At 47.1% G+C, this 13,177-nt stretch overlaps 1 long non-coding RNA gene and 1 gene segment (V, D, J or C); both read right to left on the bottom strand.

Moving 5' to 3' along the window:
* Nucleotides 1–5,252, bottom strand: part of LOC131274080 (uncharacterized) — a 46,923-nt gene extending 41,671 nt beyond the window's left edge. The window contains exons 1-2 of the long non-coding RNA XR_009181292.1: nt 5,191–5,252; nt 4,933–5,019 (exon numbers count right to left, since the gene is read on the bottom strand). This is a non-coding gene — a long non-coding RNA (uncharacterized lncRNA). The remainder of the gene's footprint in view (nt 1–4,932; nt 5,020–5,190) is intronic.
* Nucleotides 1–13,177, bottom strand: part of LOC131273808 (immunoglobulin kappa variable 3-11-like) — a 911,457-nt gene that overhangs the window by 561,688 nt on the left and 336,592 nt on the right.

Genomic DNA, 13,177 nt, shown 5'->3' with positions numbered 1-13,177 from the left:
TCTGGACCAAACAGAGATCATGGGTAAAAAAAAAACAAAAAACATTCATCTAAATCAATTCATGAACTAACAAAAACTAAGAAAACTAAGCTAAGTTCTTGGTTCTACACTTGCTTTCCAAATGATGGCAGAAGGCCTTGATTGCCTCTAGGAAACACAGAACCTAAGACAAGGATATCAAATTCTTGGCTTTTCTGAGGAGAAAGAGAATATATTAGAGATATTATGTGAGCAAGGGAGTTGAGCCAAGCAATCAGGTGGTATATACTAGGGTAGAGGGGCAGTGATGGGTGATGTCACCTGCCTATCACTCATCAGGGATTATCTTCGGTGTGAAAGACCCACTCCTTTTCCTTGTCTGACATTTGGTCCCACGCAACTCACCACTTGGCTAGAGGAGGGGACAATGAAGGTGCCATCATCAGTATCTCAAGATAGTCATCAGTAGAAGCATATTTACAGAATAAAGGCAAACTCTTAAGCAAAATGATATAATCACCTAAAATCAGGTACTAGAGGAGAGGGTGGGGAAAGAGAAGTAAGAGAAAACACACTAATTTCATCACTGCTCACAATGAGGATTAATACACACTAAAGAAATGGATGATTAAGGGAAAATTTAAAAAAAAAACAATAACTAGATCAAAATCACAAACCAGAAAACATACATATGTACACGGAAGCATACAGGTGCGAGAAGTGTACTTTTGAGTACTCTTGCCCTTTAATAATGTGATAATGAATTGAAGTAGTTTCCAGTGTTAAATACAGTTAAAATCAGCATCAAAAATAGAGAGCAGCTTTTTCCTTTTGCAGCCATCGCTGAGCGGCAGCAGCCAAAATGAAGTTCAATCCCTTTGTGACCTCTGATCAGAGCAAGAACCATAAAAGGCATTTCAATGCACCTTCCCACATTTGGAGGAAGTTTATGTCTTCCCCTCTTTCCAAGGAGCTGAGACAGAAATATAATGTTTGATCCATGCCTATCCGAAAAGATGATGTTCAGGTTGTGAGAGGACACTACAAAGGTCAGCAAATTGGCAAAGCAGTCCAGGTTAACAGGAAGGAATATGTCATCTACATCAAATGGGGGCAGCGGGAGAAGGCTAATGGCACCACTGTCCATGTGGGCATTCACCCCAGCAAGGTAGTCATCACTAGGCTAAAACTGGATAAAGACCGCAAAAAGACCCTCAAATGTAAAGCCAAATCTCGCCAAGTAGGAAAGGAAAAGGGCAAATATAAGGAAGAAGCAATTGAGAAGATGCAGGGATAAAAGAATCTTATGTACAACTTCCATTAAAAACTGCTAAAATGAAAAAAAAATAGAGAGCAATTAAGAATTCCAGTTTATATTTTATAAATAGCTTAAAATCAATTAAGCAATGCACTTTTCCACATAGCAGAAGACAGATGAAAGTGCTTAGATGGCTTAGGCACCCCTCTCACTTGATGAGTATGGAAAGAATTAAAGAGCTGTATTGTTTGGGAATGATGGGGAGATAGCTCTATCTCTTTGCAAAGGGAGAGGTAGGCCATGCTTCACACAGAGAAATTCAGTTAAATCATATGAAAAGGAATTTCAGGTTTTGGTTGCATTATTGCAATAAGTGACTTTGCAGAATTGAAGATCTGGTTTAAGGTTTTATGAAGGAAACAATTTGGTTGAAAGGCAAGAATATTCTGGTGTGGGAGGAGTGGGGTGGGGGAGTGGGGGGTATACGGGAGCCTCTTATGTTTTTCATAACATAACCTTTTCTGTGATGTATCTTCAAAATAACACAATTTATAAAAATGATGGGGGGGGAGTGGGTTATATGGGAACCTCTTATGTTTTTTCAATGTAACGTTCTATGTGATCTATTACCTTTAATAAAAACATTTAAAAATAAAATGATTTCAAATTATAATGATAAACACCTTGATTTTCAGCCCTATGTATTAAGAACTGTTGCAAAGTACCTAGTTACGTGTTATTTCATTTAACCTTTACAAGCACCCTATTAAGAAGGGACTCTTTTACAGATGAGAAAACTGAGGCTTACAGAGATGAAGTCACTTGTCCAAGGTTAACAAGGGTCTGCCTGCCACACAGTCTGTGTTCACAATCATTCCACCCAGACTGTCTCCCTACAATTGGTGCAGCTGATACCATGAGGGCAACCCGCCTTACCCTTCTGAAGTGCTTCCAACCAGGGCATGTTGTAATACCTATCCTACATCTAGGCCACATATCCCTTTATTGGCCCCCATGTTGATGCACAGTCCTGCACAGTCTCCCTCTCTAATGGGTTCTTATGTTGAGCTACATTATTGGGTGGCTGTGAGGACTAAGTGCTTTAATACAGGCAATAGTGCCTGGCACATGGAAAGCACCTAATAAATGTTATTACTATTACAGTCATCCTCATTATCCAGCTCACACCTGGGGCCCCTGAGGTTTCCTGAACCAAAATGTTCTCTGGTTACAGTGCCTTCCTCTGTTCCAGATAAACAATGACTCCGATCCTTGGGATTCACATAGTGCATTTCCTTTACTGGTCTAAGTATCCCATGAACAAAATCACTTATTTGGGTCAGACTGAGTGAGTCTCTGTTCCCTGTAACCCAAACAGTGAAAAAATGTATAGATGGATTGTTTTGATAGGTGAATTTTTAAAAAGTTTCTAAAGTTACATTATTTTTTCAGGAATGAAAATATTTAGAATGAAAGTGTATTAATAAAAAAATTAGTTTCAAATGCAGGTTTTATTATATTACTAAGAGGGAGAAATTTTATCATCACTGGAAGTATAGATATGGGTCCTTTTTGTTTCCAGGTAGCTTACTCAAGAAAATTATGAAGAAAAAAACAATGAATTAGAATTAATCTGTGAAAACAATTCTTGATGTCCTGACACTTGAAACTTAGCTCAAAAACTCTCTAAGACCTTTGTGTTTTCCATGACAACTATTTCATTTGCTTCCTCCTTCCTTATTAGTTATGCATGCAATTTTTATTATAGTTTTTCTATATTTGTTCTTAAATTGGGTTATAATTGTTTTCCTTGAGTTTCTTTATGTGTTTGTCCTGTCTCACCTAGCAGAATATGAACTCCAGTGAAAAGTGTTTCCTCTCTTCATTTCTTTTAAAATGGCAGTGGTGTATAATATAACAAGCAGGAGATATGAAATAAGATGATACAGATGCTAGAGCGTCAAGTCCCAATTCTCTCACACATTGATAAATCACTAAACCTGTCTCAGTCTCCATGGCATTTCTATAAAGAGGAGATGCTCTCTATCTGATTTCAAAGTCCACTGGGTTTTTCACTTTGCTTCTCTGACTCTGGTGGACCAAATTCATGAAAAGAATCCTGAACATTTAAATCCTCAGGTATATGTGGTACCGCTCATATTCAAAACAAATTACTACATGGAAAGTGATGAAATGACAGGTAGTGTCAAATGTCAAAGGCCACCTGATCTGAACTTCTGGAGGGCATTTACCTTCTGACAGTTTATCTTTAAAGCACTGCTTAGAATCAGATTCCAAGCCATGGTATTTTGTCACATATCATAAGCTAACACAGTCTGCCTGCCAGCCTGTCCCCCCAGCAAGTCCACTAGTCTAAAGCTAGCTTGCCACCACTCACCGGCTGCAGACTCTGAGCTTTTACCTGGCCATAGAAAATCACAACTTGGTATTTATAGCTCTGACATTCATATAATGTAATGCAAAAATCTCATCTGACTGCACTTACAGATTACAGCTTAAATTGTCTTCTCTTTCTCCCCTCCTCCAATAACTTATGACTAAATAAGAATAAATTAAACAGAAACACTTTCAGTTCACATTTCACCTCTCTTCTGCAGAATCATATCAACAAAATAATAATAATGGTAGAAGTACTCATTTGTTTTCTATAAATTGTCCAAGTAAAATATTCAGGATTCCAACTAGTGCATCTGAACATTAGGCTAGGATACTAAAGGAATGTGATTTGTAAAGATGCAGAGGCCACCTTAATCAGCATATTAAAGTGGATGATCATAAAGTAAGAAAGTAGTTTTTTTGTGCTGCTGAAGTAAAATACCTGGTAATTACCAATATCACAGTGGGGTTGTAGAAGTAAGAAGCAAGGTAAGTGTGTTTGATGTGATATGCATTGCATTGAAATATTTAGTAAGTATATGAAAATTAAGAGATCCCTCAGTAGGTTGTAGGATCAGACTCCTGCAGCAGCTGGCAATTGCTGGAGAGTGGATGGAGAATATGTTGCACTTTTTGGACTCCTAGAGCAGCTGGCAATTGCTGGATAGAGGATGGAGACTATGTTGCAGTTCTGGACTCCTGCAGTGGCCAGCAATGACTAGATACGGCCAGATGTACAAGGGAACATTCAAGTTTTCCATTGGTTTCGTTAGTTTATAATAATAACCTGTTTTGCCTATGTCTCAAAGGATACACACTAGGAAAAATGAGGTCAGTTTCCACTAAGCCAGGGGTTGAAGGTTTCTTTACCCCTGGGAAGAAGCAGCTGCCGAAATGACACAAAGATACTTGTTCAGGGTCTGTGCCAGGCTAGAGGGGACACAGCTGCTGAGTCCCTAACAGTGAGCATAGGGCCTAGTCCCCCAGGCAAGTCCCCTTTAAGGAAATGGCCCTCCTGAGCCAAGCTCAGGAACCACAGGTAGACCCACATTGCCCCCTGCTTGTAAAATGGCAGAGCTCCACCAATGTTGAAAGGAGCGCACAGCAGCTTATTCTGTCCTCAATTTAAGGCTGTCTTGAATTTGTGCATCAGTTAGAATATCAACAGAATAATAATAATGGTTGAGGTCATTATTTGTTTTCTATAAATTGTGCAAGTAAAATATTCAGGATTCCAACCAGTGCATCTGAACAACAGGCCAGGATACTAAAAGTATCATAGGATCAAAATCACTTACTTGATATTTCTGATGCAACAGTGGAGTTCTCATAATTGGGGCTAAATCAGACTTCTTTACAGATACCAGTGGATTCAGTTTTCTCACCTGTCATTTAAACAAAAAGCATGACACCTTAAAAAAATTCAAAAGAAGGAAAACACTACATACATAAAGATATGTATTACAGTGCTATACACTAAAGAATATAAATTACTTCAATGCTAAACAACTGGGAAGTGAATTAGTAAATCTTGATTCTTTAATAAGATGAAGTACCGGGAGCTGATGTGGCTCAAGCAGTTGAGCAACTGCTTTCCACGGGGAAGGTCCTAGGTTTGATCAGTGGTGCCCCCTGAAAATGAAAAAAAAAAAAAGGAAATAACAAGCAAATCAACAAAACAAATTAACTCAGGGAGCCACTGTGGTTCAGTGGTTAAGCGCCAGCTTCCCATTTACAAGTTCCCAGGTTCAATCCCTGGCCCCGTACCCCAAACAAAACAAAACAGAAATAATAAATAAATAAGATAAAGTACCATTTAACCCTTCGAAATAGTCATTATCAAGACTGTAAAACAGTAGAGGAAAATACTTGTAATATAACATTGAATGAATAAAACAAATTATAAAGGCGACTGTATATAGCTACAAATATGCTGTATTAGGTTAAAATGCATAGATATACTCTATTAGTAAAGGAAGAGCTGATGCAAAATAGAAGAAACTGGTTGTTTTTTATAAAGGGTATTTATTTGGGGTAGAAGCTTACAGCTACCAGGCCAAAAAGGGCAAGCTACCTCCCTCACCAAAGTCTATTGCCACGTGCTGGAGCAAGATGGCTGCCGATGCCAGCAAGGGGTCAGGCTTCCTGGGCTTCTCTCTTCCTGAGGCTTGCTTCTCTGCAGGTTCAGCTGCTTTGCTCTCTCCACAAGGCCAGCTGTAGATTACAAGGCAAATGGCACATCTCTCTTCCCAGGGCCTCTGCTGTATCTGCTTCTCTGTGTGTTTACTTCCCAGGCTCCAGCTCAAAAACTCCCAGCTCTGTCCTTTGCCATGTCTTTTCTCTGTAAGTCTCTGTATGTGCAGGGATGCAATGTCCTACTGACATGACCCAATCAAAGCCTTAATCATTATTTGATCAAGTAAAACTGAAACCTCTCAATCCAATACAATCTAACATGCCTGGAGGAACAGACCAGGTTACAAACATAAGCCAATATCTATTTTTGGAACACATAAACAATATCAAATTGCTACACAGTCTATGAAAAAGATGCATGTAGGGAGGAAAGTAAGAACAAAAGGGGCTCCCTCTGGAGGCAACTGTTTAATAAGAATTGTTCCAATAGTCACAACACCCCTGGGGTTGGGGACCGGACCCCTGGTGTGCAGAAGGAGGAGACAGAGTCCCTCCAGGGAAGGGCCATGTGGTCCCCTGAAGGTGGCTGCCTGGGCCTGTTAAGCCAGGATCTGTAATTCTGAAACGAGGCCCCCTCGTGTCCTGCCCGTCGCGCATCCCCATCCACGGCCTTGTAAATGGGATGGGCCGTGCCATAAAAGGTTGAATAAAGCTGCCCAGTACTTTGGAGGACAGGGGTCTCCACGTAAGAAAAGTTTCCATGATTCAGTGTCAAAGGAGGCCTCCTCAGGTTGGAGATGGATTCTGAGTCTGTCTCTTGTCTGCATGCTCAAAAATGCTATGTCCATCGCATCATCGCAATCTTTCTAAGTAAAATTGGACTTCATCGGCTGTTTGCCAGTGGACATCTGCCTAGGCAGTAATACCTACCATAGACAAATGGACCTTTTCTTACTGTCATAAATACCTGAGTTGATAGGAGAGGGGCATGGAGCCTTCAAAAGACGCTCAGTTGTCAATTGGCCCCTTTCTCCTTATCACCCTGAACAAAATCTTCAAGTATGGTGTGACTCTCCAATCAACTAAAATTTGGAACTTTGGTTTTAATTTGGGGTCCTCTTTGGAACCCTGTGCATACCAGACTCATAGGCAACTAACTGCCTCTTTCTCTAGGGTCTCCCATCCATGTTGGGGTAGGTTTCCACTAGCAGGATGGTGGCAGGATCATTCAGAAGAACCCCTGGCTTGCACAGTTGACTAATAGGGGGTTGCCCCATGATTAGGCATCAGGGCTTAATAGGGCCTGAGTACATGGTATGGGCATTTTACCTTTTTTTCTAATTTTGAGACAACCTCTGTAGTTGTAGGAAGAAGCCGGCACCCTGGCTTGGACCTTTGTCTTGCCCATAACCCTTTAGCCACCTTGCCAGGGATTGGATCCACAGTAATCCATGGAGTCAGCGTTCAGAGAGTGACAGGAGCAGAGAGCAATAGCCACAAAGGAACCACAGGCCCCAGGAACACCACTGCCTGTGGGCTGCCACATTATACTCCCTGTGAAGGGGGTGCCCCTATTGCACAGTGGAACCCCTGCATTTGGCCTCTGGGACACAGTACACAGACACAGTGTTTGTCCCCAGATAGTCTCCCAGTTACTGTCAGGCAAAGCCTCACAATTCCCATACACTACCTGCCCCAGCAGCCCTAGCACCAGGGCAGGGATTGCCCATCTCCTGTCCCTATACCAATTCCATTAGGTCAATGACTTTTGGATAAAATTAGCCCATTTGACTCAGACTAATCATGCCCATTCTGGGGAAAACTAGAAACCAAGGTTTTCCCTCTTGACATACAAGGGCTAGCAGTCTATAAAACCCATGGACAACCCAGATTTGCAAAAGCCACAATTTAGGGAGTTTTGGCAAAACCCAACATAAACAACAAGCATCCACACAAAGTAGAACACACGTTAAGTCACCAAGCCATGGAACCTCCCAGATAGTATTAGTTTTCTGAGAGCACCAGTCCGTAAGCTGAGAGCAATCAAGAGGCACTATGCCGCATATCCAATGGCTGTGACCAACACACCCTCCCTGTTGCACCACTTACTTTTAATATACATTTCATTAGAGAAGTTGCGAGCTTACAAAACAATCATACAAAACATGCAGACTTCCCATACAGCACCCCTTCAGCAACACCGTGCATTGCTGTGGAACTGCATCACTTATTTTGAATGAGTCAAGTTGGGGATTTAAATTTGGGTCTGGGTGGAAGTCAGGTGTGACCCAACTGGAATCTGAGACCTTAGTGCATGATAAACGTTATTGTAGGTGGTAGGGTGACAGGGTTGCCAGGAGGATAGACAGGAAGTGTACTTAGTTAGGTGGCTCAGCCAGAAGGTGTGGAGCACACAAGCAGAACAAGAGGAAACTGTGAGCCTGTGTTAGTCAGCCAAAGGGGTGCTGATGTAAAATACCAGAAGTTGGTTGACTTTTATAAAGGTATTTATTTGGGGTAGGAGATTACAGATACCAAGCCATAAAGAATAAGTTACTTCCCTCACCAAAGTCTATTTGCACATGTTGGAGCAAGACGGCTGCCGACAGCTGTGAGTGTTCAGCTTCCTGGTACCTTTCTTCCAGGGCCTAGCTTCTGTGAGTTCAAGTTCCCTTTCTTCCCAGGGCTTGCTTCCTCCTGGACTCAGGGTTCCTTTCTTCCTGAGGCTGGCTTCTCTTTCCTCTTTATGGGGCTCCAGCTTAATGCTTCAGCATCAAATTCCAATACCAAAACTCCAACATAAAAAAGCCTTCGACTCTGTCCTTTGCTATGCCTTTTATCTGTGAGTCCCCACCCACGAATGCCCTAACGATGTAGCCCAGTCAAAGCCCTAATCATAATGCAATCGTGCCCAGGTACAGACCAGATGACAAACATAATCCAATATCTATTTTTGGAATTCATAACCATATCAAACTGCAACAGTGCCCTTTTAAAAATTTTTGCTTGAATCTATTTCAATACTTTTTATTGCCTCCTGCAGTGTGCTCACATTCACAGTCACTACCCTCAACGATTCCCTTTGCAAAACACCTTTGCAGCATCCCTAAGAAGGTGTCAGAAGCAGATGTGGCTTAAGCAGCTAGGTACCCACCTACCACATGGGAGGTCCTGGGTTCAGTTCCTGGCGCCTCCTAAAGATGATGAGTAAGGCATGCATGTGATGTGAGGGCCAGGTGTGGTGAGCCCATGCAACAAGATGATGCAGGGAGTTGATGCAAGGAAGAGCCACAGCAAGGAAACAAAATGAGAGACACAATGAGAGACTCAACAAGCAGGGACCGGAGGTGGCTCAAGTGATTGGGTGCCTCCCTCCCACATGGGATGTCTGGGTTCAGTTCCCACTGCCTCCTAAGAAGAAGATGAACAGAGAACAGACGCAAGCACAAGCTTGCATGGGGGTGGGGGGAGGGGGATAAAAGCAAAAAGGTATACTTCGATCCCTGCTAAAATCCCATTTGAGAAACCAAGACTCGGATGCTTTCAAGGGGAAGGAGGGCACCCAATCTCCTCTCCAGAGAAGGTGGGCCAGGGAGTATGTCAACAGAGGCTCGACTCACAGAAATGCCTCGGCCATCACACACTCACCTCCCGGAGGAGAATGCTTGTTTACAAGACACTTGCACACTTTGTGACTTTGCTGTGCATTCCTGCAGGACAGGGGTCCTGCTCCCCGCTTGGCTCTCCCCGGTAGGTGCACAATAAATACTTGTGGGGAGAATGGCGTGCCTTTATTCCTTGATTTGATCTTCTCGCACACCACCATCAGGCAGCAAATTAGGAAATATGACTGCTGCCAGCGTTAGTCATCTGCTTAGCAGGGGAGATGGAGTCCCTGGCTCCCAGCCCTGGCCTTTCCAACCCAGGAGAGACCTTGGCCACTGCTGGAAGGACAAAGATATTAATTAGGAGGAAGAACCCTTTCAGTCATTCCTGCAGCCATAATAATTACAATCCTCCTCCTCATCATCTCTAACTCATGTAGTCCTCACACCAGTGGCACCAGTGAGGAAGGAGCTATTATTATCTGTTTTCACAGCAAGGCACAGAGCAGTTAAGTAACTTTCCCAACATCACAAGCCAAAAGGCAGCACTGCTGGGACATGGACTCCATCAGGCTTAAAGCCCAGCCCCAGATGCTACTAAAACCTCAGGACAATTAGCAACCCCAGCTGGACCCAGAGCGGCTGCCAGCACAGGTGGGGTGAGTTTGGGTGAGGGATCAGGGCTACCTGAAATGTGGAGGTCAGTCAGGGAGCCTTCAAGGAGACCCACCTGCCAGCTCTGGCCCTGAGGCGACAGCCCGAGCAAGATGCGGCCCAGCAGGAGAGGCAGGCTCGAGCTCCCTAATTACAGGGTTAGTTGTTTCATGGGTGCAATGCGCAGGGTCAGAGGCTCCGCCAGCCTCTCAGGCACCAGCCTGGGCTGGGAGCCGGGGAGCCTGCCCTGCAGGGCTGACCTTGCAGCAGAAGCCTGAAGAGTGGGTGGGAGTGAGGCAGGCAGAGTGGGAGAGCACCCCAAGGAGAGGACACGGCCTGGGTAGGACCTGCGGCTACCGCGCTCTTCTTTCCTTCCCTCTTATCCTTGGAGAGCAAGTGCAAAAGGGAATTATTAAAATTCCCATGACCCTGTCCCGCCCCCAGATGGCCTTGGATCCCTCCTCCATCAAGCAGTGATTCTGCCCCGCCATTCCAGCAGCTGTTTGCACTTGACAAAATGCCCAGTGGTCTTGTTTGATCCTTACAACTACCTGGAGGGAGCAGGTGTCTGGCCCCTGTACAGAGGGGGAAACTGAGGAGGGGGAGGTGGTGTGCCTTCCTGGGACACCCAGTAGGTGTGCCTCTCCTCGTCCGGGCAGCCTCCCCCACCCCCGGGCAAGATGCACTTCCTAGCGCCTTGGCTCTGGGGGGCTGGGGTGTCACGTGACCCCTCCAGGTAAAGGGCTGAGCAGGTGGGAGCTCAAGGCCGGGGCTGCCGTCGTGACGACGAAGAAGCGCCTTCCCGAGGAGCAAGAACGGGGTTTCTGAGTCCTCCCTCCCCTGAGACCCTGCAGCCCCGCGGAGAAGGGGGCGTCCTGCGGGCAGGGGGCCCCGGGAGCGGGGACAGGGCTGCGCCTGGACAGCAGCTGGACCCCCGGCGACAGGCAGCGGTGAGCCCGGGGTCGGGGTGAGGAGCTCTGCGGAGGGACGTGGTGGGCGCGGGGCAGGAGGAGCGGGGTAGCCCGGGATGAGGCCAGGGGAGCCCAGGCGGCCCAGCGTGAGGAACGCCGCCAGCGCGGGGACCAGGCTCTTCAGATTGTTTCCATTCTAACACTTTTTTTTTAATGTACTGGATGCATACAATTTCTTAAACACTCTATTTTTAAAATAATTTCACACTTACGTACTGTGGCAAAAACAATACAACCCCCCCACACACACACACACAGAGGACTCCAACATACCCCCACCCAGGCCCAGCACCCGCTTTCAGCATTTTCCCGCCTTTGCCGCAGCAGCCTCCTCTTTACAGCAGCATTTACCTGGAATTCTCTTCCAGCTAACTTTAATGACGCACCGTGCAGGAAAGGTGGGTACACACGCACGGTGGGAAATGAGAGCCCCCTTCATCTGTAACTCACCACCCCAGGCAGCCTCGTCATCCTGCGGGAGTCTCTTCTTCCAGTCTTTAAAAGAAAAGAAAAAAATTCAGCCCCTGAAGGGGAAAAAAAATTTCCAAGTGCCTAAGAGATGACTGCACAGGGCCTTCCCGGGGCTGGGGAGGTTCAGGCAGGCTTCTGGAGAGAAGGTGGGGTTCAGGATGGACCTCGGGGAGAGTGGGAAAGGGTGGCGTTTAATTTCCTCAAAGCGGAAGCTGGAGCCGCTCTGCGCTGAAGAGGGAGGGAAAGGGCTTCCGGCGGCTTCGGCGCGCAGGGAATTTGAAAAGTGGCGCCAAAATGAGGGGGGCCAATGGTGAGTGTCGGGGGTGGGGCCAGTGGTGAGACGGGCCAATGGTGAGTGTTGGGGGCGGGGCCAGTGGAGAGAAGGGCCAATGGTGAGGAGGGGCGGGACCAATGGTGAGGAGGGGGCGGGGCCAGTGGTGAGAAAGGGACGGGGCCAGTAGTGAAGATGGCGCCAAATACGAAAAGCTGTGAAGGCGGTGCCGAGGCCCCAGCCTGCGGGTGTGGGACTGAGGCGGGACGCGGAGCTTAGTTAGACCACGCGGAGAGGCTGGGACCAGGGAGGCCCCAGTCAATGGGGACCAGGGAGGGCCCTGCGTGCTAGGTGGAGGGTATAGGCCTCAGCATTTCTTGCCGTTTGGTGCGTTGGTCATTTTATCCAGGTACTGCGCCTGTTGCAAGATGGTTCATAAAAGTCTTTTTCTCCTCCACACTCGGGTCGCTTTAGTTTTGTTACAGGTGCGGCTTTCTTTTTAACAGGAGGGGCAGGGGTTGAAAAGACCACAGGAACAGAGAAGGGATTCCGGCCCAGGGGGGCCACGGCCAAGCTGGGAACGCGAATCACTGAAATGGCGGCTGTTGAGCACACACAGGCCAGCCCTGCTCCGGCGCCCACGGCCCCGCGCCCGCGCTTCATCTCCCCAACGACCCTGGGGCGAACAAGGAGTGACCTCATTTAGGACGGGTCCCCAAACCCCACCCCACTGCTGTGAGGGGCTGAGGCTCCCACCCGGTGGGTCCCGGGAAACGCCAGCTGGTTGTGGGGTGGGTGCTACGCCCAGCGCCCACCCGGGGGTCCTCGCGGGGCAGAAGGCGCTGAGAAGCCGCGCACAGTCGGGGAAAGTGAAGAGGAAGCGCCTCGGGCTGGCTGGGTGCTGCACAGGCCTTAGGGCGCCCCAGCACCCCAGGCCTGACAGCCGCCGCCGCCCCTCTGAGGGGGCCTCGGGCGCGCGCCTGCCGGCCTCGAGTCAGTCACCAGGCCCTGACTGCTGGTGGCCCAGCCCAAGCCCTCCCTGGCTGCTCGGGTTCGGGAGGTGGGGAAGGGCGAGGCCTGGCGAGGAAACCAGCGACGACAATGGTATTTAAACCTCTCCCGTGGGTGCCCTGAATGTCAGCTCCTGAAGCACTGTCGCTCCCGTCCGCAGTGTGAGGAGCAAGCCAACCTGGGCTTCCTGCCCTCAGGCCACCCATTCCTGGTGGTGCTCAAGCCTGGGCTTCTCATCTGTGAAATGAAAGCAGGCGAGCGGATGTGGCTGGGGCGGTTGGGCGCCTGCCTCCCATGTACGAGGTCCCGAGTTCCATCCCAGGTACCTCCTAAAAACAAAAACAAAACCAACTCAGGGGAGCTGGTATAACTCAGTGGTTGAGTGTCGGCTTCCCACATTCGAGGTCTGAGATCAATTCCTGAC

Source organism: Dasypus novemcinctus, chromosome 17 (assembly GCF_030445035.2).
Source record: "Dasypus novemcinctus isolate mDasNov1 chromosome 17, mDasNov1.1.hap2, whole genome shotgun sequence".
Classification (NCBI taxonomy): Eukaryota; Metazoa; Chordata; class Mammalia; order Cingulata; family Dasypodidae; genus Dasypus; species Dasypus novemcinctus.
This window is presented reverse-complemented; position numbering and strand designations above follow the sequence as displayed.